The sequence below is a fragment of the Ambystoma mexicanum genome, chromosome 3q, assembly GCF_040938575.1.
Source record: "Ambystoma mexicanum isolate Mex_15411 chromosome 3q, UKY_AmexF1_1, whole genome shotgun sequence".
Taxonomy (NCBI): Eukaryota; Metazoa; Chordata; class Amphibia; order Caudata; family Ambystomatidae; genus Ambystoma; species Ambystoma mexicanum.
This window is the reverse complement of record NC_090926.1, coordinates 1,211,484,886-1,211,511,045: the sequence shown is the minus strand read 5'-3', so window position 1 is coordinate 1,211,511,045 and position 26,160 is coordinate 1,211,484,886. Positions and strand designations below refer to the sequence as shown.

The 26,160-nt window shown below is 46.1% G+C and overlaps 1 long non-coding RNA gene and 1 other non-coding gene across 2 annotated transcripts in view; both read left to right on the top strand.

Moving 5' to 3' along the window:
• The window catches only part of LOC138581977 (uncharacterized), a 1,316,379-nt gene that overhangs the window by 970,681 nt on the left and 319,538 nt on the right, over positions 1–26,160 (top strand). The window lies entirely within an intron of this gene.
• TRNAC-ACA (transfer RNA cysteine (anticodon ACA)) lies at positions 17,280–17,351 on the top strand. The gene has a single exon. It is a non-coding gene; the product is annotated as a tRNA-Cys (tRNA).

Sequence of the window (26,160 nt, the reverse complement as noted above, 5' to 3'; positions counted from 1 at the left end):
TCTGCCTCAATGCCAGCAAGACTGAGAGCCATACTATTGTGACCCCCTGATCCCTCTTTCTTCCCCTGACTCTGGACATCCTCTATGGGCTGTCCCCCTTCTCCTTCATCTGAAGCCAGAAACCTTGGAGTCATCTTTGACTCCTATCTCTCCTTTCTCTCTCACATCCAGGACATTCCCAAGAAGTCCACTGGCATTACGAGGAATGCGGACCCGTATTGAACGGTGCCGGTAAGGGACCAGCCCCGTTCATTACGGGCCACCCCATTATGAGGTCTGCAGCGGGTCCCGCTCTGGAACTCCTGGTCAGACCAGGCGTCATTAGCGGGACCCGCTAGCAGACCAGGATGCGAACAACGGGCCTGTTATTAACAGGCCCGTCCTTAGCACCCTCCCCATTCCAATTGAGCCCTATGGGGGCTGAAATGGGAATGGGGATGTACTGGGTCCTGGGAATGGGAAGGGGAATTACCGGGCCCTCCAAGGTCAGAATGGCCCGGTAATTCCTTATTCCTGGAACCTGGACCCGGTACCCGGTATGGGGGGAGCCATGCCGGTAAGAACGGCATGGCTACCTCCATACTCGTAATAAGACCCACTGTTTCACATTTTGCACACAGCCTCTAAGATAAAACGGGGTGGTGTCTGCCCTCTGAAAAAAGTGTGCGGATGCCAACCGCCCGCGGGTACCCTCGACTTGAGCCCTGCGTTCTATAAAGGGCTTTTATCTTAGTTGGTACTTAGTGCTTTTCCACGTTGGCTCTTTCCAAACATAAAGTGACAATAATTTAGGAATCGTCAAGCATCTGGCTCCCCAAGTCTTGTCACGGGAACCCCAACGACCACATGCTAATAGCTCCCATGCACATTCCCTCTGTTGAAATGTGTTTTGTGTGTTAATGTAATGTTATTAGGATTCTTACCGCACACTGCTGCCATTTACAGAGTTTCCAGGAACTCTGGGGCATCTGAAAGGGAGTGGCTGGGTTGATTAGGTCATCAGGAGGAGAGGGGACGTAGTCTCTAGGCACCCTGGAGGATCTGAAAGGGAGTGGCTGGGTTGGTTAGGTCATCGGGAGGAGAGGGGAAAATCACAATTGTGGTGCTTTGTGCTGATGGAACACCCTGGTGGTGACAGTGAGCAGTATAAGTATCCTTTAACATATAATAACATGGTGCAGGACAGATGACCCCTGCTCTGTGCAGGTACAACAGCGCCCCAGGTGCGGTGTGTTCAGAAGCATCTGCCTTAAGACATGGTGTGGATTTATCTATTGAGGAATAGAATTTTAAGGGCCCCCATTTTCTGACCAGGTGTTCCGCTTCACATAATTCTCAATCTGTGCAAATGTTGGCATGTCACTCAACGGGTGCTTAGGAGTGGTGTCCTTTGAACCGGAACAGCAGACCCAGCCCTTTAAGACGAGATAGCAATGCCTTGAGATGAATGGGGATGCAGAAGTTACTAAAACATCAATAATCTAAATGACTCAGGAAGTTGGCAATGTTGACTGTTTTATTATCAATTATCTAAAACAGGGAATACAACAGACATCAACAGGCGTCTCATGGAATGGTCTCTCAATGCATTTACCAAAAAACATCATACTTATAGTAAAAACTCATCATTGATGACGTTAACCTATATACTTACTAATGTCATCCATCTGGCAAACTACAAAAACCTAGTGGAAAATGTGACAGGCTTAAAGGGAAAATGTAGGTATACATTCCAAACTAGTCTAGAAAGTGATAGGCTCCTTAACATCAGGTGGGACTACTAAGCCCATCCTTCAAACAAGTCACTATGAACGTCACTAAATACACACGTTCCCATTGCTTACACAAACTATAGGGCTCTCAATCATGTGGCCCCCTATCATTGGTTGGCACTCTTACATTCATCAATTCTTTTCCACCCACATTAGCAACACGCAGGCTGGACTTCCAGGTGCTGGTGAGCTGGTCATAACCATAGCTTCCCACCAATTAGCATTTCATCTAGCACCACCTCAGTGGTCTGCACGTCAATTAAGTCTATGAACTTGGCCTTGGAAATGTTCTTAGCTCTGGAGAATACAGGGGAGTAGAGGTGCACTCTGCCTCTCTGTGTAGGTGTGGTTTGTCATGTTTGTCCAGTTCCATCCATTCATGTGACTTAAGACCACAAATTTGAGCTCTGGTGCATTTAAAATACTGCTATTTAATGAAACTCTGACGTCTTTCTTGTTTTCGTCTATGCCTTCTGAACAGGAATTTCATCTTTTCACATGATTTGTAACTAATGTCTGTTTATCCCAGTCCGATAAAACCTTGGCTTCTTGGGGCTGAGATTCACTTATGTAATTTTGTTGTTTTCAACTGTGACACACTGGAAAAAAGACCTTCCTTCTCCAGCCCAGCTCTGCTATAATACGTTGTGGAAACATCCATTCTCCACTTAATTCCTAGATATGTACATGTTGATGCATGTCGCAATCTATTCACTAGTTAGCTAGCTTCAAGAATACGTTGTCTGCTTGCGTTTCCTTGCATCTGTACATGTGTAGAATTGCTTGATATCTTCATCGTTTCTGTAGCATAGGTTTCTTCATCTCGAGCCCGAGATGTTACTTATCTTTCATACCTTCTTGATGCCTTATAGAATATCAATGTTCTCTTGTACCTGCATCTCTTCTCAGTGTGTCAGTATTACTTCGTGTGATGTCACCAATCTGCTATTTCATTCATAGGTCCTGCTTCTTCTGGGATTTTATTCAAATGACCATTATATTGTCTTGTATGCAGGTATGGCTCTATCAATGGGAATCTTGCCTCCAGGATTCTCCTTGGTATCAGTATTTTCACTGGTACTGCACAAGTCTCTACCTCTGGTTCCCAACATATAGGTACTGTGGGCGGGTTGATTGAGGTGGGGGTACTTGGCTCCTTCTCCACATTCCCCCCTTCGGGAAATTCATCGACCACTCTCCCATCATCCTTCACATCTAGAAATCCTTGTCTGAAGAGATGCTTCTATGGGGCCCATATCTTGATTATTCCTTTTAGGCATCCAGCTGATTTCACATGCTCATCCTTGATCCATGTCATGAGCATGCGCTGACCACTTGGACTGCAATAGATCCTTCTTCCCACATACTTCTTATGGTTCTCTGGGTACAGAAATTTTGTTCTCGCAATTGCATGGACGCTGGCTTTCATAAAATCTCTGATTTCTTCATCTGTCAGCTCTTTAGTCTTCCATCCTGATTCAACATCAATCATGGTCTTAATTCCTATGCCTTTCTTTGCAGTTTTCTTGCATTGTGAGAATATTATCATAATCACACAAAATCCAAGCAGTTTCATCACTATCAGGGCTCTAAGAAACTTGAATATATCTGCCATCCATTGTGTAACCCAAGAAAAGAGTGCTCCAAACCAGCTATCATCAGCAATATCTTCCGTTTCGTCTACCATTTGGACATACAGCTTCATCAGCATCAATATGGCCTTTGTCAAGGTGCCATTTTTGTCATCATGAGAAGGTCTAAATATGCAACATGATTCGCCAATGTTTGCACAAACACCTCCATCCATAGCTGTAATCATGTCTAGGACGTATCTGTTCTGAAGAGTCATCAGTCTTATGGCTCTCAGCTCTTCTCTGATCGCATTGAATCCCTTTATGGTAGTGTATATTGTCTGCAACAACTCCCATCTGGTAATTTGCAGCCATTTAATATTTGCTCCAACCTGAATACTCGGCATAAAGATCAACGTGAATATCGATGAAGTCTGGCTGAACAGTCTGTGTTCATATGGAATGGCATCAAAAGCTTCTATGAACTTGGCTGAAAAATAGTTCCCTCTTTTCATTCTACTTATCAGTTCCACAGATCTCTTCTTCCGGAGGTGAGCATCTGCTTTTGGGAATTCACCAATGTTCAAGTCACTTTTAGGAATCACCAATGCTGGAACATCGACATTCACTATAGAGCACATTCCTCCCTAATATTAGGCAGAATAATATAAGCTCTGGATCCACACACCCGGTAGTGATCCATGATCACTGCTGTTCCAATGCTCATTCCTGGAACATCAAAACTTCAACCACAGTTCTGGATCTCTCCAACTCTTCTTGTGCCATTGTTCCTGAAGCACCATTTTGCATTTTCCAAAAGCACTATCTGCAAAGGTCCTCCTTTATCTTCGACCCATGTCAGTAGTTTAGCCTGTTTCAGCCATATAGGTTTACGTCCATTCTGCACTATGTCAATGGTCGGCTGATAGAAACCAATGACCACCCAGGCTCTGCAGATGACCAATCCTTCTTCCCATCCATCTGGTAAAAGCACTGATCCCCAGATCTGCATCAGTCCTCTGTTTTTCCATCTACAAATTTCTTCTGCAGATTTCACTGGACTTTCCAGTCTTCTATTTACTTCCCATCTGATTCCAGCTCCTTTCACTCCAGGCTTTTCGTATCTGATCACATGATTCTTGGTTTGAGCTCTTAGTCTTGTCTTTGTATCTTGGACATAATCATCTTCTTCTGGATCTGTCCATGCCATTGCCCATTTGAGATAGTTTGTTCGGCCCATGAACTGGCCTCTGGTACGGCAGAGTGCTATGTGTGATAGACAACGTGCTGTCTGGACGTCTATTTCAATATCTATGAAGATCTTAGCTTCCCCATGCTTTAAGGCATGAGTGCACATACAAAATATTCCTCCTTCGAGGACCTCCTTCCCACTTCTTTCATATGCTGATTCCATATGTTATTCCCCAAGTGTGCTGTACTATTCAGATAATCGTTTACCTCATGATCATCCTCCCTAACACCTCTCTTAGGTCTCATATGTTTCTTATGGGTTTCTATAATCATCTCATGAAGTATATCAGCATAATTCCTTCTTACTGGACCAATTACAGAAACATTTGTCAGTGGACTTGGTGTTTTTACGTGTACTACCTATTTCAGAGAAAGTTCTAAAAGAATTAACCTATTAACATAATATGGAGGCAAAAAGATGTCCCATATAATCTCCATACGTGACCTTCCCCTAAAAGGAAGCCTAGATGTATCTATTATAGGACTAGGTGCCTTTGAATGTATCTCTAGAGTAGGGAAAATTACATAAGGCCTCGGCTGTCATGTAGTTGCCACATCTGTACCCTCCTTCTGTATAGGAAGATACAAAGGAATCCTTGCCTTATTTGGATCGAGATAATAGGCAGTGCCTACGGTAATTGAGACAAGAATCACAATAAACAAGATGCATGTATAAATGATGAAAAGGTAGGCCTACTTCATGCAGCAGTAGTTTCTTGCACATCGTGGAGGTTTCTCATCGTCAGCCATGACATTATTACTATTGATGCTGCCCATTCTTAATCTTTTTTAAGGAAGGAAAAATCTACTTTTATTCGGGCAACATCATGCAATTCTATGGTAATATCTTTATTTTCTCAACAAGCTCTTTAAACAACTGGCTGATCACAAAACGATTAACAGGGTTCTTGATGAGTAGAAAAGAGTTGTCCTTTCGTCAACCAAAATGTAGATTCCTCTCCAGCAAGAAGTAGAAGACTACAGATAGTAGGCTCTGGATCTCTTCCTTTAAAAAGGTTCATTCTCAGTATCCGCTCAGAATATAGATTAACTTGCTCATTTATGTCACATAGCAATTTGTTAAGTGCCACTGTATTCCTAGGATCTCTCAAGAAGGTGTGAACATCAGTTTGTCTTCCAACAAGATGTGGGCATTCCTCAATTAGGAAGTAGAAAACAAACCCTACTAATCCGTGAGCAATGTCATCAGATAGGGGCATTTGTGTTTTCTCCACTGTACTCTGGAAGCTGGAGAACATGGTCTATTATGGCTGTGAGAAATCTCCTCACGATTGGACCATTCTTAGGATCTTGCAGGAAATTATGAACGTCAGTGGTTTTCCCCACCAATGAAGGGCATGAACGAAGAATGTAGAGAAAAACAGCAAGGATGATCCGATGAACGTTGTCATTGGGCACTAACATGGGCACCTCCAAAGAGAAACTCAGTGAGAAAGGAATCAGGGAACTGTTCCCTTTTCCAGTGATCTAAAAGGAAATCCTAATCTGGCATTCTTTCCTTCCCGATCAAGACTTAAACATGTCTCAGTCCAATGTTTAACAAGTTCCTGTGGTTTAAGAACAAATCAACTTCTTTCACTCCTTTTTTGGCAACTTTAAAGAGTGTCCCGAAACAAGCCACAGTCCAAATGTACTCTTTTTTTGTTTATTTGACTCTTTCTGTGTCCTTCTTCCTCGTCATGGATCTCGTCTGCACGTGTCGTGGTTCTTCCCTGATGCTTGCTTCTGATAGGGGTGGGAGTGAAGGGGGTTCTCCAGCATAAATCTTCACATCTCTCAGAAATATCCAGGCACGTCTTCCTAGTACCTTCACTGCTGATGGCGTTACATCATCAATGATAAATGGGCCGTTAAAGCGTGGCTCAGGCCACTGACGCATAAAGTTCCTGATTAAGATCTGATCACCGGGGATAAGTTTGTGAAGATGTAATTCTTCAAATCTGTTTGCTGAATTGTCTCCATCTGTGTTCTGGGCCCCACTTCCCTTCCATTTGAGGTGATCTGAAATGACAGAGATACTTGAAGTCATGCCTGTTAAGTAATCACATAACTCCTTTCCTAAGAATTCTGCTGTCGTCTGGGCATCACTTCTAGTTCTAGATGGAGGTGTGAGGGGTGTCCTCATCCGCCTCCCTGTCACTATTTCATGGGGTGTAAAATGGTGGTTGGAACCTGGTTAATATCTCAACGCATACAATGCCAGTGATAGGCAATGCAACCATCCTTTTTTCAAAGTAAGCTTTAATTTTGCTATTCTTCAAGTCATTGAGTCTCTCACACAGCCCGTTCACTGGTAGGTGATAAGCCGATGAAAACTTGTGCTTTATATTGAGCAACACGCTTATCTGTTCAAGGACTTCATTGACAAAGTGAGGGCCATTATCTGATCTTAATACTTCACATATTCCCCATCTGGGAAATACTTCTTGTGCTAAAAATGTAACTGTGCATGTGGAATCTGGGTGTGTACATGGACCAGCTTCAATCCGCCTTGAAAAGGGACGAACAACAACAATCATATACCTGTATGCATTACAGACTTGCAGCATGTCAACATAGTCGATGTGTAAATGCTGAAAGGGACCATTAGGTTTCGGGATAACTCCTCCAACTGTTCACAATGTGTGTCCAGCAGTAAAATGTTGACAACAAAGCAGTTCACTACATACATGCAATGGGCCTCATTACGAGGTTGGAGGTAGCCATTCCGGGTCCCACAAAAGGGTAATTACCGGGCCTTTCAAACATTGGAGGGCCCAGTTATTTTCCTTTCACAGGACCCAGAGCCGGTATGTCCCCATACCCATTTGAGCCCTGATAGGGCTCAATGGGAATGGAGAGTATGGTAGCAGTGGTATCCTGTTCTGCTTGCGGGTGCCGCTCTGCACTCCTGTCCTGACCAGGGATCCAGAGCGGCACCCACAAGCAAACTCATAATGTTGCAGTTAGCCAACAATGGAGCCGGTAGCACTACCGGTGCCGTTGTTGCCTTACCGCTACAGTGGTAATGGGGCCCAATGTGTTCTAATAAATTCAGAACAAACCAATCCTCTGCAATTGTTGCAGCAAGGCTCCCTCTAGTGACATGCGCAGGGTAGTCTAGCTGTTCCAACACCACCCTTAATACGTCCACAGGTCTTTCTCATCCTGCGGCATTTCCCCTTGAATTTCCATGAATTGAGTTTTAGAAAGATTGTTATAACAATCATGCCCACTCATCATTGCCACCATACTTTCATTCACATCAGACGTATCAAGCTTCATGATATTGTCTGAAAATGCAGCACGTTTCTCTTCGTCGTCGGCAGCTTGATTTGCAAGTGAGATAAAATCTGTCCTTTTAGTGTAAGCTACGCATTTAACCACTGTGATGGCTACTGGGAGTTGTAGTGCTTTAATAAGTCTGTCCAATAAGGCGGCATGCTGCACTGGAGTTCCGTCTGATCGGCGGTAGCCCCTCCTTTTCCAACATGCTAGCACTGCGTGTATTGTCAACATCACGTAGGCAGAGCACTGTACACGATTACTTCCTGGTCTGCATGATTCTCGAGCTTGACAATCAGCGCCACTAATTCTTCAGCCTGTGCCGAAAAGTGAGACGGTAGTCGTGCACTTATCAATACTTCAAATTCCCTGTTTGCCTTGTGCTTCACCACAGCGACACCTGTATATCTCTGTCCATAATTTTGATCGATTCTAGAAGAATCGTCAATAAAAAGAATCTCCCCAGCTGCCAACGCATTTTCCTTTACTCTCGGAATCTCATCATAGAATTACTCATAATTCGAGAAATCATTTGCATGCTTGTCTTCTGCTAGTGGTTCTGCTATAAACATGACAGGATTCACTATTCTACATCTGACTATTTTAAACGCTGGATTCAATATGACTACCTCATAGCCAGAAGCACTCTGAGAAGTCAACATACCTTCGGTTTTTCCAAAATCGCAAACAAAGCATGTACAACTAATAACGTCATGGAACATCCCATTACTATGCCAGCAGCCTTCTCAATGGTGAACGTAGCGGCTGCCAAAGATTGTTCACAGGGAAAGTGACCCCTCATTACTGGATCCAAAATTCCACTATAATATGCTAGAGCCTTGTACCCCAACGTGGTTCTCTGTGTGAGTACTGTAGTCCATAACTGTGCCATTCGTATGTGAAATAAAAATAATTCCTCAGCATAATTTGGAATCCCTAAAACTGGAGCTGTGCAAATTGCCTTTTTCAACTCATCAAACCCTTGTTCCATTTCCTCAGTCCAGACAATTTTTTCCTGCGTTGCCTGTGTTTTTTTCAGAGCCTCCAACAGGGGCCTTATATTTGAACTGTAATCAAAGTCCCATGCTCTCACATAATTGCATAATCACAAAATTCTTTGCATGGGCTTTATCGTTTGCGGTTTTGCTGTTTTCAAAATAGCCTCAGCCCTTTCTAGTGTAACTATTTTTACTTCATGCGAAATCAACTGACCTATATATAGCACTTCTCTTGGCAATACTGCAATTTCTCCTTATCTACTTTATATCCTTTCTCTGCAAGAATAATCATCGGTTGAACTGAGTCACGTCTGCACTCTTCCTCTGAGATGCTACAAACCAATATGTCATCTACGTATTGCAATACAACACTTTGCAAATCGATAATGCTTAAGTCCATCTGTAATACTCTATTGAAAATCGATGGACCCCTGAGGTAATCTCGTGTTTTTAACTTAGTCTGACAAAACGTAAATGACGTCAGATCTTGAGAATCTTTATGCAATGGGATTGAGAAAAACACATTTGTCAATTCAATCGTCGTAAAATATTGTGCCTCAACAGGGATACTAAATACGATTGGCGCAGGATTATGTACTAGAGGGAACTCTACCTCTACAATCTGGTTAATCAGGCGTAAATCTTGAATTAAATGCCACACCCCTCTTGGATTTTTTGATAGAGTACACTGACGTATTACACGGTTGCCAGACATTTGGTCGAAAAAAATTGGTCGACCAGACAAATGGTCGAACCAATTTGGTCGAAAACCAAATAGTTGAATTTTTTTTTTTTTATTTTAACCCTTTTTTTTTATTTTTTTGGGGCCCCCCCCCCAACCCCCTTTTTTTCTCTAAAAACCCCTTTTTTTACTAAACGAAAACCCGAAAAATAAATATATAAATAAAAAAAAAAATTCGACCATTTGGTTTTCGACCAAATTGCGTCGACCAAATTGCAGTCGACCAGTTTTTTTTCGACCAATTGACTGGACACCGAATTACACAGTGGGCCTCATTACAAATCAGGCAGTCTGGAAATAACGGTGGCGGTAAACCCGCCGCCACCGTTGTTTCCGGACCGTATGATCCCGACTCCTGCAGGCGGGAGGTGATGTTCCCGCCAGGTTTGACCTGGCGGGTTTAACACCACCCGCCTGCAGGCGGACGAGGAAACACCGACAGCATCACGAGATGCTGCCGGTGTTTCCATGATCCCCATTCCCATTGAGTCCCATAGGACTCAATGGGAATGGGGATTAACACCATTCCGCCTCCGTGATTCACGGGAAACCGGGGTTGTAATGCCCCTGTAATTCCGGGAATCACGGAAGCGGAATGGTAATACGAGTCCGGCGGTAACCAGGTGGTTTTACCACCTCGGTTACCGCCGGACTCGTAATAAGGCCCAGTAACTCTGATGTCACTAAAATGCCTTGTTCCATCATGTCGGATATCGTCTTAAAAATACCTTTGTCTGTCTCTCGAGACATGGGATACTTTCATGCTCGAGGTAAAATTGCTCATGGTTTCAAATTAATCTTAACTTCTCCTGTCCCTTTCAATAGGCCTATGCCATAGGAGCTTTTAGTCCATAATGAAGCTGGCACCTTTGCCATATCTTCATCAAAAAACTCTTTATGAATCTCGTGTTTGATTGCTCTTACCCATTAAGTAATACTCATTTCAAATACTACTTTGTCATCTGACGGATGGTCTCTAAATATATCCTCGTCAGTGACGTCAGTCAATTTCTAACCTTCCCCAAAAGCAATCGCTGTGCACCATCGTCTTCCTTCATAATCAGTTCCATCAAGCAAAGCCATGTATCCTCATACTATGACTGCTTGTAATTCTAAGGGAAAGACTTGTCCTTTCTCTTCTTCCATAGGTATCTTTGGCCTGAATAAAAACTCATCAGGTATCCTCACAGTTTTACCCACTAAACCTCGTAGCCATGTTAACAAAATGTGTACCCCACTGAACGGAAAGAATATGTATTTATTTAAGTGCGCTGAATAGAGCTTCAACCGGGACACCACAGAAGAGCTACAGGAGGAGGCAGTGGGTTCCCAGTTCACGGCTTTGCAATCTGGAAGATCATTTACCTGGGTTTAGTTTAGTTATAGTTTAGTTCACTTTTAGTTATAGAGGCCTTTTACACCTGAAAGCAGTCTGGAACATGTGGTCTAAATGTATATTCTAGAAAGAGGCTGCTAGAATCCTTATGTAGAGGGGGGAGGGTTAAGACAATCCTGTGCATTTTGGGAATAGAATTTAAAAAAAAAATTCTCCTTCTTACTTATAGTTGGGCTGATATCCCATTGGGTTACTGTTAGGTCGTTTTTAAGGGGGACAATGAGGTTGTCATTTTGTGTGGGGTGAGATATGGGCGAGTTTGCATGGGGAGGAGCAACACCCCCCCAACAAGAAAAATAAAATGGCTGTCATGGAAAGTCGAAGGGAAGGTGCTCCTTTCCAGGGGTGGACTAGCCTACGGGGAACTCTGGATATTTCCTGATAGGCCTCTGCACCCTGGGTCCCCTTTTGTGGTATTTCCAAATGTTCTCATAGGAAAAGGGTTGGGTTTGCTGAAAATTTGTAATGTGAGGCCACTTAAATTATTTCCAGGGCCTCTTTTGGTTCCCAGTCCACTCGCGCCTTGACACACTTGTGTATAGGCACCTTATAAATGCCTTATCATATCACCCCTGCTCTTTTCTCTTGCTAGAGTGGGACGGAATTTTCCTTCAACGGAAGCACCAGTGGCATGGTCTGGCAGCAGCAGGAAACTTAAACTGCCTTCTACTGTCATTACACTTTCTTTGCAGGTTGGGGTAGCATGGATTTAAGTAGGAAGGGATTAGATTCAGAGCCTGTGGGAGGGACTGCACAGCCCGGAGACTACCCAGAGTGAATAATTCCCAGATTCTGAACCGCCTGCTAGGCTGCCTCGCTCAGTGTGGATGCTAAGGCGGTGAGACCCTGCTATGATATCATTCACAAAGCCGCCTCTTTTACGCTAAGGAGTGGTCTGTGGAAGCATTTAAGTGGTTCAGAAAGGTGGGATGTTGCTGGAACCTGCGTGTCCATCCTTTTTACTTGGCCCCTTACAGCTCTTCACAGGTACCTTTTAAGTAGTGGTAGAAGTGTCAGGAAAAAATTTAGTGGGACTGTGGTCCCAGCAGGGGAGAGGGTAGGTGGAAGAATAGTGCAACATGTGACAGGGTGTTTCGTCCGGGGCATTGCAATAGTCTAAGTGACTAGTAACTAAGGCTTCTATCACAACTTTAGATTTGCACAGGGACATGAACGGACAAATCCTGTATATAGAATTGTGAATATGGTCGTAAAAAGCAGAGGAATGGTAAAGCGAAAAAAAATAAGTTGTTTAACACCTCTCCCAACGTTCTCGCTCACTTCAATCGCTGCTTGTAAGGGTACCAGAGAGGCATGGCAAGAAGTGGTATGGGCATCAGCGGCTGGCACGAGAGAAGAGCTAGGTGTTGGGCAAGAATAGCGCAAGGAGAGGACACCAAGTACTGGGCTGCACATTTGTCAGTGCAGGCAGGACTCCTATAAGTATAACTCAGAGGGAAAGAGATACTCTGTGAGCCTTGTGATCCTCAGTGATATAAACACATGGGCCATTGGACCAGCAGGATCTTGGAGTATGGTTGGTGGTGGAACTCTTGCCCCACTCCGAGGCAAGGCCGCCCTGTGAATAGAAAGGCATGCCCGCCGCCCCGCGCCAGATGACGTAAGGCGAGCGTCATTCTTCACAGGTGCTCAGGTTCCGCCACCAACAGGAGCACTGCCACAGGTAAAACAACTCTACAACAGGAGGGATGGAGGGTGTAGAAGGCAAAATAAAGAGGGCATAACATGTTTCGGATTGTTGAACGCCTTTCTGAGGGTTCTATGAGATTTTACTGAAAAGCTTTTTATTCAAGGAATTTTTTTAACCGAAACAATTTTACCAAAATAATACCAACATTTTAATGGATTTTTTATTTGGGTGTTCATCACCAACCCCTCTGTTTGCCCATGTTTTACCCCCCAAACTCCTCCCCACCTGTTTTAACCCCTTCCCCATATATATATAGATATATATAAACAGTATTTTTTGGTAAAATACTTTCAGCAAAAAATGCCTCGAATACAAGGTTTTTGGCAAAATCACTGGGTACCCTTTCTGAGATGTTGATGTGCCAGCCAAAGTCATGTGTAAAAGGAGGCTCCCTTTAAATCATTTATCACTGGGTGTCAGAAAGTTTACCTGGGATTGCTGATCGAGCCAGTTAGCTGATGCACTGCTTTTCACCTCTTTTATGGGGGGCGGGGCTTGATGATGAGGGAGGAATTGAATACAACGTGGACGTTGCACCTTGATCCATGGTGCAGTGGAGCACTTTACACAGGACATTATACTAAAGCAGAAGCACCTTCGACATAAGGTGCAATCTGGTGTGGAGGATTGGCTTGTGACCAGATAATAGTAACCAGGATGAAGTGGGATTGGGGGCTGGACCCTGGGCTCATGGGTCGCAAAGTACCGGCACCCTTTCCAGACCGCCACACACTGACTCTGCGGGCAGGAGCCGTTACGCCCGGCATTCAGGCCTATGGAGTATCAGATGGTAGCGGCCCAGCATTGCACATAAATGTACATACACAATTACACATTCACTCACTCAGTTAAATATCCCATTCACCATACACTCGTATACTTGCAGACCCAGCCTCCCACATATCATACACCCATTCACACACACCCACTCATTCACTCATACATTACATGCATACTCCTTGCACACATGCATACATACATAATGAGCTAACACGCAACAACCTTTCACACTGCTATTTTCAGAAAAAGCTTCCCTTGCTTCTCGTGCACATCAGGCCCGTCCCCTCGGATGTGAACGATCATATAACGCATACCTGCCTAACCTCTGGGTTTAACCGAAGACTCTGGGAGTTTACTCTCTTTTCCGGTTTTCAGGGGAAGAGCGTGGAGTCTCTGGGTTTTAAGAGTACTGCCATCTGCTGACAAGCTGCAGTACTGCATACATCCAGTGCGAGGACAGTTGTGAGATCCTCGAGGGGAACCAATGCTTGTCACACTGCTCTGGGTTTCCTTTTCAAAGGATGGGATTCCCCTAGTACCAGTGGAGCGGAGAGCAGCCCCACCCAACGGGACACAGTCCTGCACCCGTTGGGGGAGCAGCTTGTCACACAGCACACACACCACCACCTCTGGCATGCACCCAGATCTGATACACATGCACAGATGTACACACACACATACATACACAGTCGGTCACTTCTGGGAACGGTTCAAGGAAATGTACTTGTCTGGGCTCTGGGGCCTAACTCCCACCCTCTTTCCTTTGGAAAAACGCAATTGTGACAATATGATTGCTTACTCCTCTTTTCCAACAATCGTTTTGGCCCAGGTCAGCGGGAAAAAAAAACTTTCAACCTTTGCTGCTGCTGCTTCCCATGATATAATGTCCATTGATAAAATAACACAGTAGTGCTTTCTTCCCTATGGTAAACCATTTCACAAGTCCCCCGGTGCACAGCTAAAATGAGTAAACGAAATGGATTTGGAAAGATAAACTCAGGAAAAAATACCTTACCTTGTTCAATTTCATTTGTGCAGTGAACACAAGCTTTGTATCATATTTCATATATAACATGAAGGTAAAAAGCATGTGGGCGTGGCCTTTTGAACATGTGGGCGTGGCCTTGCAAACATGTGGGCGGGGCATTCTGGTGACGTAGATCTCTGGGTTTTTCATTTTGATATGTATAGGTATGGTATAACGTTGCGTTCGCTCGCAGCTGTGGGGAAGGAGCTGATGCGTGCATTTGATTTTTGTTAGGCAGAGTGTTGCGGGACGTATTTCTTGAATCTAGTAGCTTTAAAGTTTTGCTGCGTTTGTGCAAATAAATGTTTCTGCACAAACATAGTAACACTTTAAAGCCGCTGGTGTTAAGAGGGGTTCCTTTCCCCTGTCGGACTAAAAAAAAGTTATGTGCGGAAGCCCCGCCCCTCAGCTCACATTTGCATGGGGGGCCCAATTAGCTAATGGCATTGCGTGAATGCTACACAGCTGCTTTGCACATAGTACATCACAGCTACCATGCCTCCATCCCTCCGTCCTCCCTGACTTCTCCCCACCCTTTTGGAACAGCAATCGTGAACACTCATTCCAGAAACTTCAGACATCGTGGAAGGCATGGTGCCCTGGGGATGGCAGCCCCGAAATCCACAGAGCACGTCGATCTTATGACTGGTTGCTTGATGGAGAGTCTGATAACCAAATTATATCTAGGCCCAGATGTTATATGTACAAATTATTTATTATTTATTTGTTTTTATTTATTCAATTTGTTGGTAGCGCCCAGACCCGGAGTTATCACTGCGCTAAAAGTACATATTAGATGGAGACAGTATGGTGTTACATGGTATCCCAGATCATGAATTATAAACAGTACTGTAGTTACAATGCATCGAAGATCACGGGTCAGGTTCAGAGTACGTAGCGCAGCCAAGGCTTAATTACAGATATTTGTTGGACAGTGAGGTTTTTACTTTCTTCCGGAAGAGCGTGTAGGCAGGTTCATCTTGGCAGGTACCAGGTCCGGGACACTTGCTAAATGACTGTGACCAGAATCCATCTGGCCTATTTAAAAAGATAGGTTTTTACCGCTGTACGGAACTGGGAGAAGGACTCCTAATGGTAAACGTTGCCTGCGGTGGGCTGTAGCTTCCCCGGCGATGAATCCTACTGCGGCAGTTCCTGCCTGGCCTCCTGCCTCGGCTCTGACCTTCACGTTTCATTATGGCTTCCTTAAAAGGTTTCATGCATTAACCTTGGTGTGCAGGCATGTGGGATTTGTAGCAAGTCACCAAGGTGAACATAAGGCCAGGTTGCCCTTCCTCTCCTCGCTGGCCTCAGTGGTGCAACACGCGTGATCAGATCTCATTCTCTGTAAATAAAGCATCCGTGCAGGAATATATATTATATTCGGACTGCAGGAGAATTAGTTGTGGGATGTTAGCAGCGAGGGAAGCACGCCCAGCCAATTAGGGTTCTCTTAACGCAGGGAATGAATAGTGGTATTTTGTTATAATTCAAGTCATTTTCTCAGCAGACGTGCGACTTTATTGTACAGTATAATATCAGGTTCCAGTTATTCTTTGTGGCTAAAGACAAGATCTGCCCCCTGCATCCGACACTTCCGGAGGGACACAAAGACCCAACTCTTCAAAGAACATTTTGGGCAATGCTGAGGGCCGCCCAAAGCAAGGCAGGGTAACTGCTGTTACCATCAGCAGGCCTGGAGAGGAGCACCACAGCCTCCCCTCTTTGTCTGCCCCTCTCCTTCCCCCAAGCTGGGAGACACACAGTCTGTGTAACACAATGCTGAGGAAGGGTGAGGTGTGAGCAATCACCTCACCCTTCCTCCATGCAGCAAGGTGCTAAGCACCTAAGGAAATCAACAGGCAGGCAGGGCTCAGGTTCAAAGACCTGCCCCCCCCAGGGGGCCAGATAGTCGGCTATTTGGCCGGGGGCTGAAACATAACAGCCCCCACTACTACGCATATCAAAGACCCAGGGCCTCTCTGTGTCTTATAAATACAGAGCGGCTTGCTCTGAGAAAACACAAACACTTTGTGGACCCTGACCGGGGACCCAAACACACTGGAGGTGCACTGTTTGCTCAGTGCCTTCCAAACCTTTGCTTTTTTAGCCCAAACTCTTAAAGTTCGTTGCATTTCGCGGCGTCTTTTGATTCCCTTTGAACATTGCACTGTTCAACTCGACACCACGAGCGAGCGGCGAACACTGAATAAACAAACAAAATCTCCCAGGAAGAATCGTGAAGAAAGCAAGAATCCAGATTACCTGAGCGAGCGGAGGACAGCCTGCAGTGCGGCCGGCGTAGAGGGTGGCTTCAGGAGGAGGCTTCCTATTTCAAGGTAAACCGCCATGCAGGGCGCCGAACAGCGCAATACAAACTTTGTTTTCCTATGCGAGTAGGCGAAAGTAAACATCCGCAGTCAGCTGCTCACCCGGCATAAGCTTGACACGCACTGTCCGACTATTTGCATAGAATTCTTGAAAAAAGCAAACACAATAACCGCGGGGGAAACACATCCCGTGAAATCATTATTTTAAGGCTAAAGAACTGTAGTACAAGGTTTTGCTGGCAGATACATACATTACTTTCAACCGGCACAAAGAGACAATAAGCCACACACAGAAATCCACTATATGCATTTCTGCAAAACTAAAACGAATTAATTTTCGACAACATTAGACATTTTCCCAGCACGGGAAACCCCAACTTTCCGCATTAATAATATAAATTTACATAATATTGCACAGGGATATAGCTCAGTGGTAGAGCATTGGACTACAGATCAAGAGGTCCCCGGTTCAGATCCGGGTGTCCCTTCCTTTTTGGTACAATCAAGCAGTAACAGGGAGCCCAAATGTAGACATCTGTGCAGAGTCTGCTGACACATTGTTAAAAACTTACTGGGGCAGAAACGCACTCCCCTTTTTTAAATATACCTCCTTTCCAATCGAAACAGGTTGAAAGAAAGCATGGGTCCCAAACGAAAATCACGGGATTCCAGCACACCAGCACAAAAACCCAAATCTCCCCACCTACTGGCAGCCATAGAGGCAGCTGAACACTACGGTTGGGCATGGGTGAGGGAGAATATGTACGGCCTGCCAGAGGAAGGCCTAACCATGCCACCCATCCAAGATGACGTCGCTACACCATCAAAGAGACAGAAAGTGATAGATGGCCCCAGAAAAGGTAATAAAAATCTGGCGAAATTTTGCGAAAACATGTCAGAAATACAGCATTTATCACGGGAAATGAGGGAGAAACAATTAACCCAAACAGAAGAACAGGGGCCCACGAACCACAACATACCCTTAGAACCTACCATGGTGGTGACCTCCCCCACACCAGCAACACTCCAAACAACTGCGGCACCAGCCACAACACTACCACTCTACCACACTACCAAGGGCTTTATCATCCCCTTTAAGGGCACAACCTAAAGTCGGGCAGGGACAACCCCCAAATAGTGGAGACTAAAATCAAGAAAGAACTGCTTTTAGGCAGGATTGCAGGACCCTGGGACCATATGCCCCTCAAGGATTATATAATATCACCACTAGGTCTGGTCCCCAAAAAAGAACCAGGGAAAATGAGGCTAATCTATCATCTATCCTACCCCAAAGGCTAATCACTGAATGACGGCATTCCACACACAGAATCCGCAGTATCCTACACACAATTCAAAGAGGCAGTAAGACTCATACAGGAATGTGGCAGGAACGCCCTGATGGCCAAACTAGACATCGAATCCGCTTTCAGACTTTTACCAGTTCACCCAGATTCCCAGCAATGGTTAGGTTTTACTTTTAACAACAGATTCTATGTAGACAGATGCCCCCCAATGGGATGCACAGTATCCTGCGCCCTATTCGAGCAATTCAGTTCCTTTTTTCAATGGGCTTTCCAAAACCAGGGACCAGGGACCAAAGTAGTACGCTACCTAGATGATTTTATGGAAATGTCCCAGCAAACACAGAAGAATGCAACGGGGTCTTGGTGAAGGAATGGCAGCACACTGGGGCATACCTCTAGCAAAAGAAAAAATGACCAAACCAGCCACCAACATAATTTTCCTTGGCAATGAAATTGACTCGGCACAAGGACTATACGGGATCCCGAAAACAAATATTGCAGAACTCTTGGAGAAAATACAAACCCTGACAACAAAAGACAAGGGCACAGTTAAAGAAATTCAATCTTTAGCAGGCAGTCTGAAGTTCGCTGCTAGAATAATCCCTCAAGAGAGGGTATTTTCCAGAAGTTTGCAACTAAAAATCAAACCATTTACCATACCCCACCTACACATCCGACTAGGCGCAGAGGTGAAACAACATCTGGAAATTTAGGGGAATTTCCTCAAAAATTTCAACGGGACCTCACTTTGGCGAAAGCCTTTGACAAAAAGGGTCCTTTTTACCAATGCAGCCGGGAGCAAGGGGTTTGGAGCCATACTAGACTCAGAGTGGGTGGCAGGACATTGGCCCAACTCATGGCAACAGGCAGGGTGGACAAAAACATCACCCTCCTAGAAATATTCCCCATCTGGCTAACATTACACATATGGGGCAGGCAGCTTGCTAACACGGAACTCTTGGTCTGGTGCAACAACATGGCAGTAGTAGGCTCCATGAACAGAAGGTCTACCAAATGCCCATTAGTGCTAAAAATCCTACAAGCCATCACAGCAGTCACATTACATGAAAACATTGTGGTCAAAGCAAAGCACATCGCTGGCGCAGATAATAACATTGCAGATGCTTTATCTCGCTTTCAGTGGCCAAGATTCTGGGAGCTAGCGCTGCACGCCCAGGAACAGATGACGCCAATACCGGCGGAATGCTGAGAAATAATGGGAAATCAAAAATAATGACATCAACACCAGCACCAGAGAGCCCAGGCCGGGATACCCAACAAGAACCAGGCACCTCAAAAACGGGTCCCAATAAAATAACGGCATCAACGCCAGCGCCAGGGAGCCCAGGCCGGGATGCCCAACAAGAACCAGACACCTCAAAATCGGGTGCCAATAAAATAACGGCATCAACGCCAGTGCCAGAGAGCCAAGGCCGGGATGTCCAACAAGAACCAGGCACCTCACAGATGGGAGCCAACAACTCCCCAGGCTTCCTCACAGAGATGGCAGGGAAAGCACTGGCAAGCACCACGGCAACGCAATACAGTAAATGCTTGCAAACAGTTTTTAAAGCCACAGGCATAAAACATGTAGAATTAATAACGATTAAAGACAAAGAAATATTTTTAAAATGGGCACATGACCAATGCTTTAAGAGAGATTGGGCTAAAAGACACCTAGTCGCAATCTCGTATTTCTCAAAAATACTGAGTGATTCAGACACCACCCAAAGTGCCCTCATTTCTTACGCATTGAAAGGTTGGGGCAGAATAGAGGGCCCCCAGGTAGACACCCGCCACCCCCCTGATTTCAACAAACTGGTACAAATTACAAACCCGCTAGAAGCTATATGCTGGCACCCATACGAGATCTTATTGTTCAGAAAAGCTTTCTTCCTGGCATACTTCGGGGCCTTCCGTGTGGGAGAACTCATTGCCTCCAGCACCGGCCACCAATGGGCTGGGCGTCATGGAAGTCACGGCCAGACAGGAAAGCGTCAGCATAGAAATCCAACAATCAAAAACTGGGGCCAAAAGAACCATCAACATTTATTGCATTGAGGAGGCAGTAAACTGCACGATATGTATTACCAAACTCTACTACGCACAAAGACCCAAAGTTGGGGGGAGGTTTTTGATTCACAAGGATGCCTCGGCACTAAGCCGCTACCAATTCAAAGGGGTGCTGATGAAAGCAATCAATAATGCAGAGTGGGATCCCAAGGGTTTTGGCACCCACTCCTTCAGAATAGGTGCTGCCACCTCAGCATGGCAAGGAGGGTTAGCTCCCCAACAACTAAAAAACATAGGGGGTTGGAAATCAGATTGTTACAAAAGATACATCAGACCACAGCTAATATAGCCAGCCACCCTCACTCTTTCTTTCTCCCTCACTTCATACTGAAACACCAGGCGAAGAGAGAACCACCCTCCAATCAGCATGGATAATCGGCCACTCATTTATCTTTAGGATGGGCCGATGGGCAGAGGAGACCAAAGATGGGCCACCGTTCAAAAACACCATTTCATCATGGTGGGGATACCAAGGCCTACGATGGGCAGAAATCCAGGAAACATTAGCAGAGCTGGTCGCATACAGAGACCCGCCAGAATTTCTGGTCATACACCTACGGGGCAATGACCTAGTATCCTTTGGAAGGAGAAATTTACTTGAGGACATGTGCTCCTCCCTAGCAGGCATCTCACACAATTGGAAAGGAACGGAAATATATTTCTCGGCCATACTACCCAGAAAGAAATGGCAAGGGGCCAACTGCTACAAATCTATAAACATTGCTAGACGTAATATCAACAGGGGGCTAGAAAACTTTTGCCCAGCAAGAGGACTTGGCTTCATAAAGCATCCAGCTATTACACTGGGTGACCCTGACCTTTTTCACAAAGACGGCGCCCACCTATCAAACAAGGGCATGGAACATTTCTTCAGAGAAATAACAGCAACTCTCGCCTCTAGGGGTTGCCAATAGGAGATACTTTTGGGGGGAACGTGGTCAGTCGTCAACCTGCCCACGTGTGGCGGCACAGGCCAGAGGGGGTAACCCCAAGATCCGGTGCCCAAAAGTATTGTTACTATCATGATATGTGATTATTGTTATCTGCATAACCATATCAGTACAATAAAACCTACGGCCTTTCATTGCCAACACTTGACAAACAATGTGTGAGACAAATCATTCTGGGTGAGGGTATGGGATCGGCAAATTGTAAGTATGCATGCATATGGGTTCAGCAGTTATGGGCAATGCTGAAGGGCCGCCCAAAGCGAGGCAGGGTAACTGCTGTTACCATCAGCAGGCCTGGAGAGGGGCACCACAGCCTTCCCTCATTGTCTGCCCATCTCCTTCCCCCAAGCTGGGAGACACCCAGTCTGTGCAACACAATGCTGAGGAAGGGTGAGGTGTGAGCAATCACCTCACCCTTCCACCATGCAGCAAGGTGCTAAGCACCTAAGGAAACCAACAGGCAGGCAGGGCTCAGGTTCAAAGACCTGCCCCCCCAGGGGACCAGAGAGTTGGCTATCTGTCCGGGGGCTGAAACATAACAGCCCCCACTACTACGCATATCAAAGACCCAGGGCCTCCCTGGGTCTTATACATTCAGAGCAGCTTGCTCTGAGAAAACACAAACAGTTTGTGGACCCTGACCGAGGACCCAAACAAACTAGAGGTGCGCTGTTTTCTCAGTGCCTTCCAAACATTTGCTTCTTTACCACAAAACCCTCCCACCCTACAAAAAAGGGAGAAGAACAAAGGAAAAGAAGTACAGGGCACTGTACGGTGCCCACAACAAGTCGTGGGACAAGAGAAGGCGGGCACGGGCCAGAGGTGGTAACCACACGACCCAGTGCCCAAAAGTATTGTTACTACCATGATATGTGATTATTGTTATCTGCATAACCATATCTGTATAATAAAACCTATTACTAAAATCCTTTTATTGCCAACACTTGACAAACAATGTTTGAGACAAATCATTCTGGGTGAGAGTATGGGATTGGCAAGTTGTAAGTATGCATGCATATGGGTTCAGCAGTTAACTGATCGTTCCAATCAAGGCTCATTCTATCCCTCAGGGTCCACCATACACCTGCCCCTGTTCTCCCTGTCCATCCCGAACGCTACCCTGCATCCCAATACACATCCCAGCACTTCTGCTACCCTCCATTCCAATACACATCCCAGCACTTCTGCTACCCCTCATAACCAATATACATCCCAGCACTTCTGCTACCCCACATCCCAATACACATCCCAACACTTCTGCTACCCTGCATCCCAATACACACCCCAGCACTTCTGCTACCCCACATCCCATTACACACCACTGCACCTCTGCTACCCCTCATCCCAATATACATCCCAGCACTTCTGCTACCCCGCACCACAATACACATCCCAGCACTTCTGCTACCCCTCCTCCCAATACACATCCCTGCACTTCTGCTACCCTACATCCCAATACACATCCCAGCACTTCTGCTATCTGTCATCCCAATACACATCCCAGCACTTCTGCTACCCCTCATCCCAATACATATCCCAGCACATCTGCTACACTGCATCCCAGTGCACATCCCAGCACGTCTGCTACATCTCATCCCAATACACATCCCAGCACTTCTGCTACCCTCTATCCCAATACACATCCCAGCACTTCTGCTAGCCCACATCCCAATACACATGCCAGCACTTCTGCTACCCCACATCCCATTACATATGCCAGCACTTCTGCTACCCCACATCCCAATACACATCCCTGCACCTCTGCTACCCCGCATTCCCAATACACATCCCAGCTCTTCTGCTACCCCGCATCCCAATACACATCCCAGCACTTCTGCTACTCCACATCCCAATGCACATCCTTGCACTTCTACTACCCCACATCCCAATACACATCCCAACACTTCTGCTTCTCTGCATCCCAATTCACATCCCAGCACTTCTGCTACACTGCATCCCAATACACATCCCACCACTTCTGCTACCCCGTATCCAAATACACATCCTAGCACTTTTGCTACCCTGCATCCCAATACACATCCCATCACTTCTGCTACCCTGCATCCCAATACACATCCCAGCACTTCTGCTACATCGCATCCCGATACACATCCCAGCACACCTGCTACTCCACATCCCAATACACATCCTTGCACTTCTACTACCCTGCATCCCAATACACATCCCAGCACTTCTGCTACCCCACATCCCAATACACATCCCAGCACTTCTGCTAACCCTCATCCCAATACATCCCAGCGCTTCTGCTACCCCGCCTCCCAATATACATCCCAGCACTTCTGCTACACTGCATCCCAATACACATCCCACCACTTCTGCTAACCCTCATCCCAATACACATCCCAGCACTTCTGCTACCCCACATCCCAATATATATCCCAGCACCTCTGCTTCTCCACATCTCAATACACATCCCAGCACTCCTGTTACCCCACATCCCAATACACATCCCAGCACTTCTGACACCCTGCATCCAATAAACATCCCAGCACTTCTGCTACCCTGCATCCCATTACACATCCCAGCACTTCTGCAACCCTGCATCCCAATACACATCCCAGCACTTCTGCTACTCCGCATCCCAATACACATTGCAGCACTTCTGCTACTCCGCATCCCAATAAACATCCCTGCACTTCTACCACCCTGCATCCCGATACACATCCCAGCACTTCTGCAACCCTGCATCCCAATACATATCCCAGCACTTCTGCTACCCCACATCCCAATACACATCCCAGCACTTCTGCTACCCCTCATCCCAATGCATATCCCAGCACGTCTGCTCTCCGTCATCCCAATGCACATCGCAGCATGTCTGCTACCCCGCATCGCAATATGCATCCCAGCACTTCTGCTACCCCTCATCCCAATATACATCCCATCACTTTTGCTACCCTCCATCCCAATACACATCCCAGCACTTCTGCTACCCCACATCCCAATACACATCCCAGCACTTCTGCCAACCCTCATCCCAATACACATCCCAGCACTTCTGCTACCCTGCATCCCAATATACATCCCAGCACTTCTGCTACACTGCATTCCAATACACATCCCACCACTTCTGCTACCCCGTATCCAAATACACATCCTAGCACTTTTGCTACCCTGCATCCCAATACACATCCCATCACTTCTGCTACCCTGCATCCCAATACACATCCCAGCACTTCTGCTACCCCACATCCCAATACACATCGTAGCACTTCTGCTACTCTGCATTCCATACACATCCCAGCACTTCTACTACCCTACATCCCGATCACATCCCAGCACTTCTGCTACCCTGCATCCCAATACACATCCAAGCACTTCTGCTACCCCACAACCCAATACACATCCCAGCACTTCTGCTACCCCTCATCCCAATGCACATCCCAGCACTTCTGCTATCCGTCATCCCAATACACATCCCAGCACTTCTGCTACCCCTTATCCCAATAAACATCCCAGCACGTCTGCTACACTGCATCCCAATACACATCCCAGCACTTCTGCTACCCTGCATCCCAATATACATCCCAGCACTTCTGCTACACTGCATTCCAATACACATCCCACCACTTCTGCTACCCCGTATCCAAAGACACATCCCAGCACTTCTACTACCCTACATCCCGATCACATCCCAGCACTTCTGCTACCCTGCATCCCAATACACATCCCAGCACTTCTGCTACCCCACAACCCAATACACATCCCAGCACTTCTGCTACCCCTCATCCCAATGCACATCCCAGCACTTCTGCTATCTGTCATCCCAATACACATCCCAGCACTTCTGCTACCCCTTATCCCAATAAACATCCCAGCACTTCTGCTAACCCTCATCCCAATACACATCCCAGCACTTCTGCTACCCTGCATCCCAATATACATCCCAGCACTTCTGCTACACTGCATTCCAATACACATCCCACCACTTCTGCTACCCCGTATCCAAATACACATCCTAGCACTTCTGCTACCCCACAACCCAATACACATCCCAGCACTTCTGCTACCCCTCATCCCAATGCACATCCCAGCACTTCTGCTATCCGTCATCCCAATACACATCCCAGCACTTCTGCTACCCCTTATCCCAATAAACATCCCAGCACTTCTGCTAACCCTCATCCCAATACACATCCCAGCACTTCTGCTACCCTGCATCCCAATATACATCCCAGCACTTCTGCTACACTGCATTCCAATACACATCCCACCACTTCTGCTACCCCGTATCCAAATACACATCCTAGCACTTTTGCTACCCTGCATCCCAATACACATCCCATCACTTCTGCTACCCTGCATCCCAATACACATCCCAGCACTTCTGCTACCCCACATCCCAATACACATCGTAGCACTTCTGCTACTCCGCATTCCAATACACATCCCAGCACTTCTGCTACCCCACATCCCAATACACATCGTAGCACTTCTGCTACTCCGCATTCCAATACACATCCCAGCACTTCTGCTATCCGTCATCCCAATACACATCCCAGCACTTCTGCTACCCCTTATCCCAATAAACATCCCAGCACGTCTGCTACCCCGTATCCAAATACACATCCCATCACTTTTGCTACCCTGCTTCCCAATACACATCCCATCACTTCTGCTACCCTGCATCTCAATACACACCCCTGCACCTCTGCTACCCCGCATTCCAATACACATCCCAGCACTTCTTCTACCCCTCATCCCAATATACATCCCAGCACTTCTGCTACCCGGTATCCATATACACATCCCATCACTTTTGCTACCATGCATCCCAATACACATCCCATCACTTCTGCTACCCTGCATCTCAATACACACCCCTGCACCTCTGCTACCCCGAATTCCAATACACTTTGCAGCACTTCTTCTACCCCTCATCCCAATATACATCCCAGCACTTCTGCTACTCTGCATCCCAATACACATCACAGCACTTCTGCTACTCC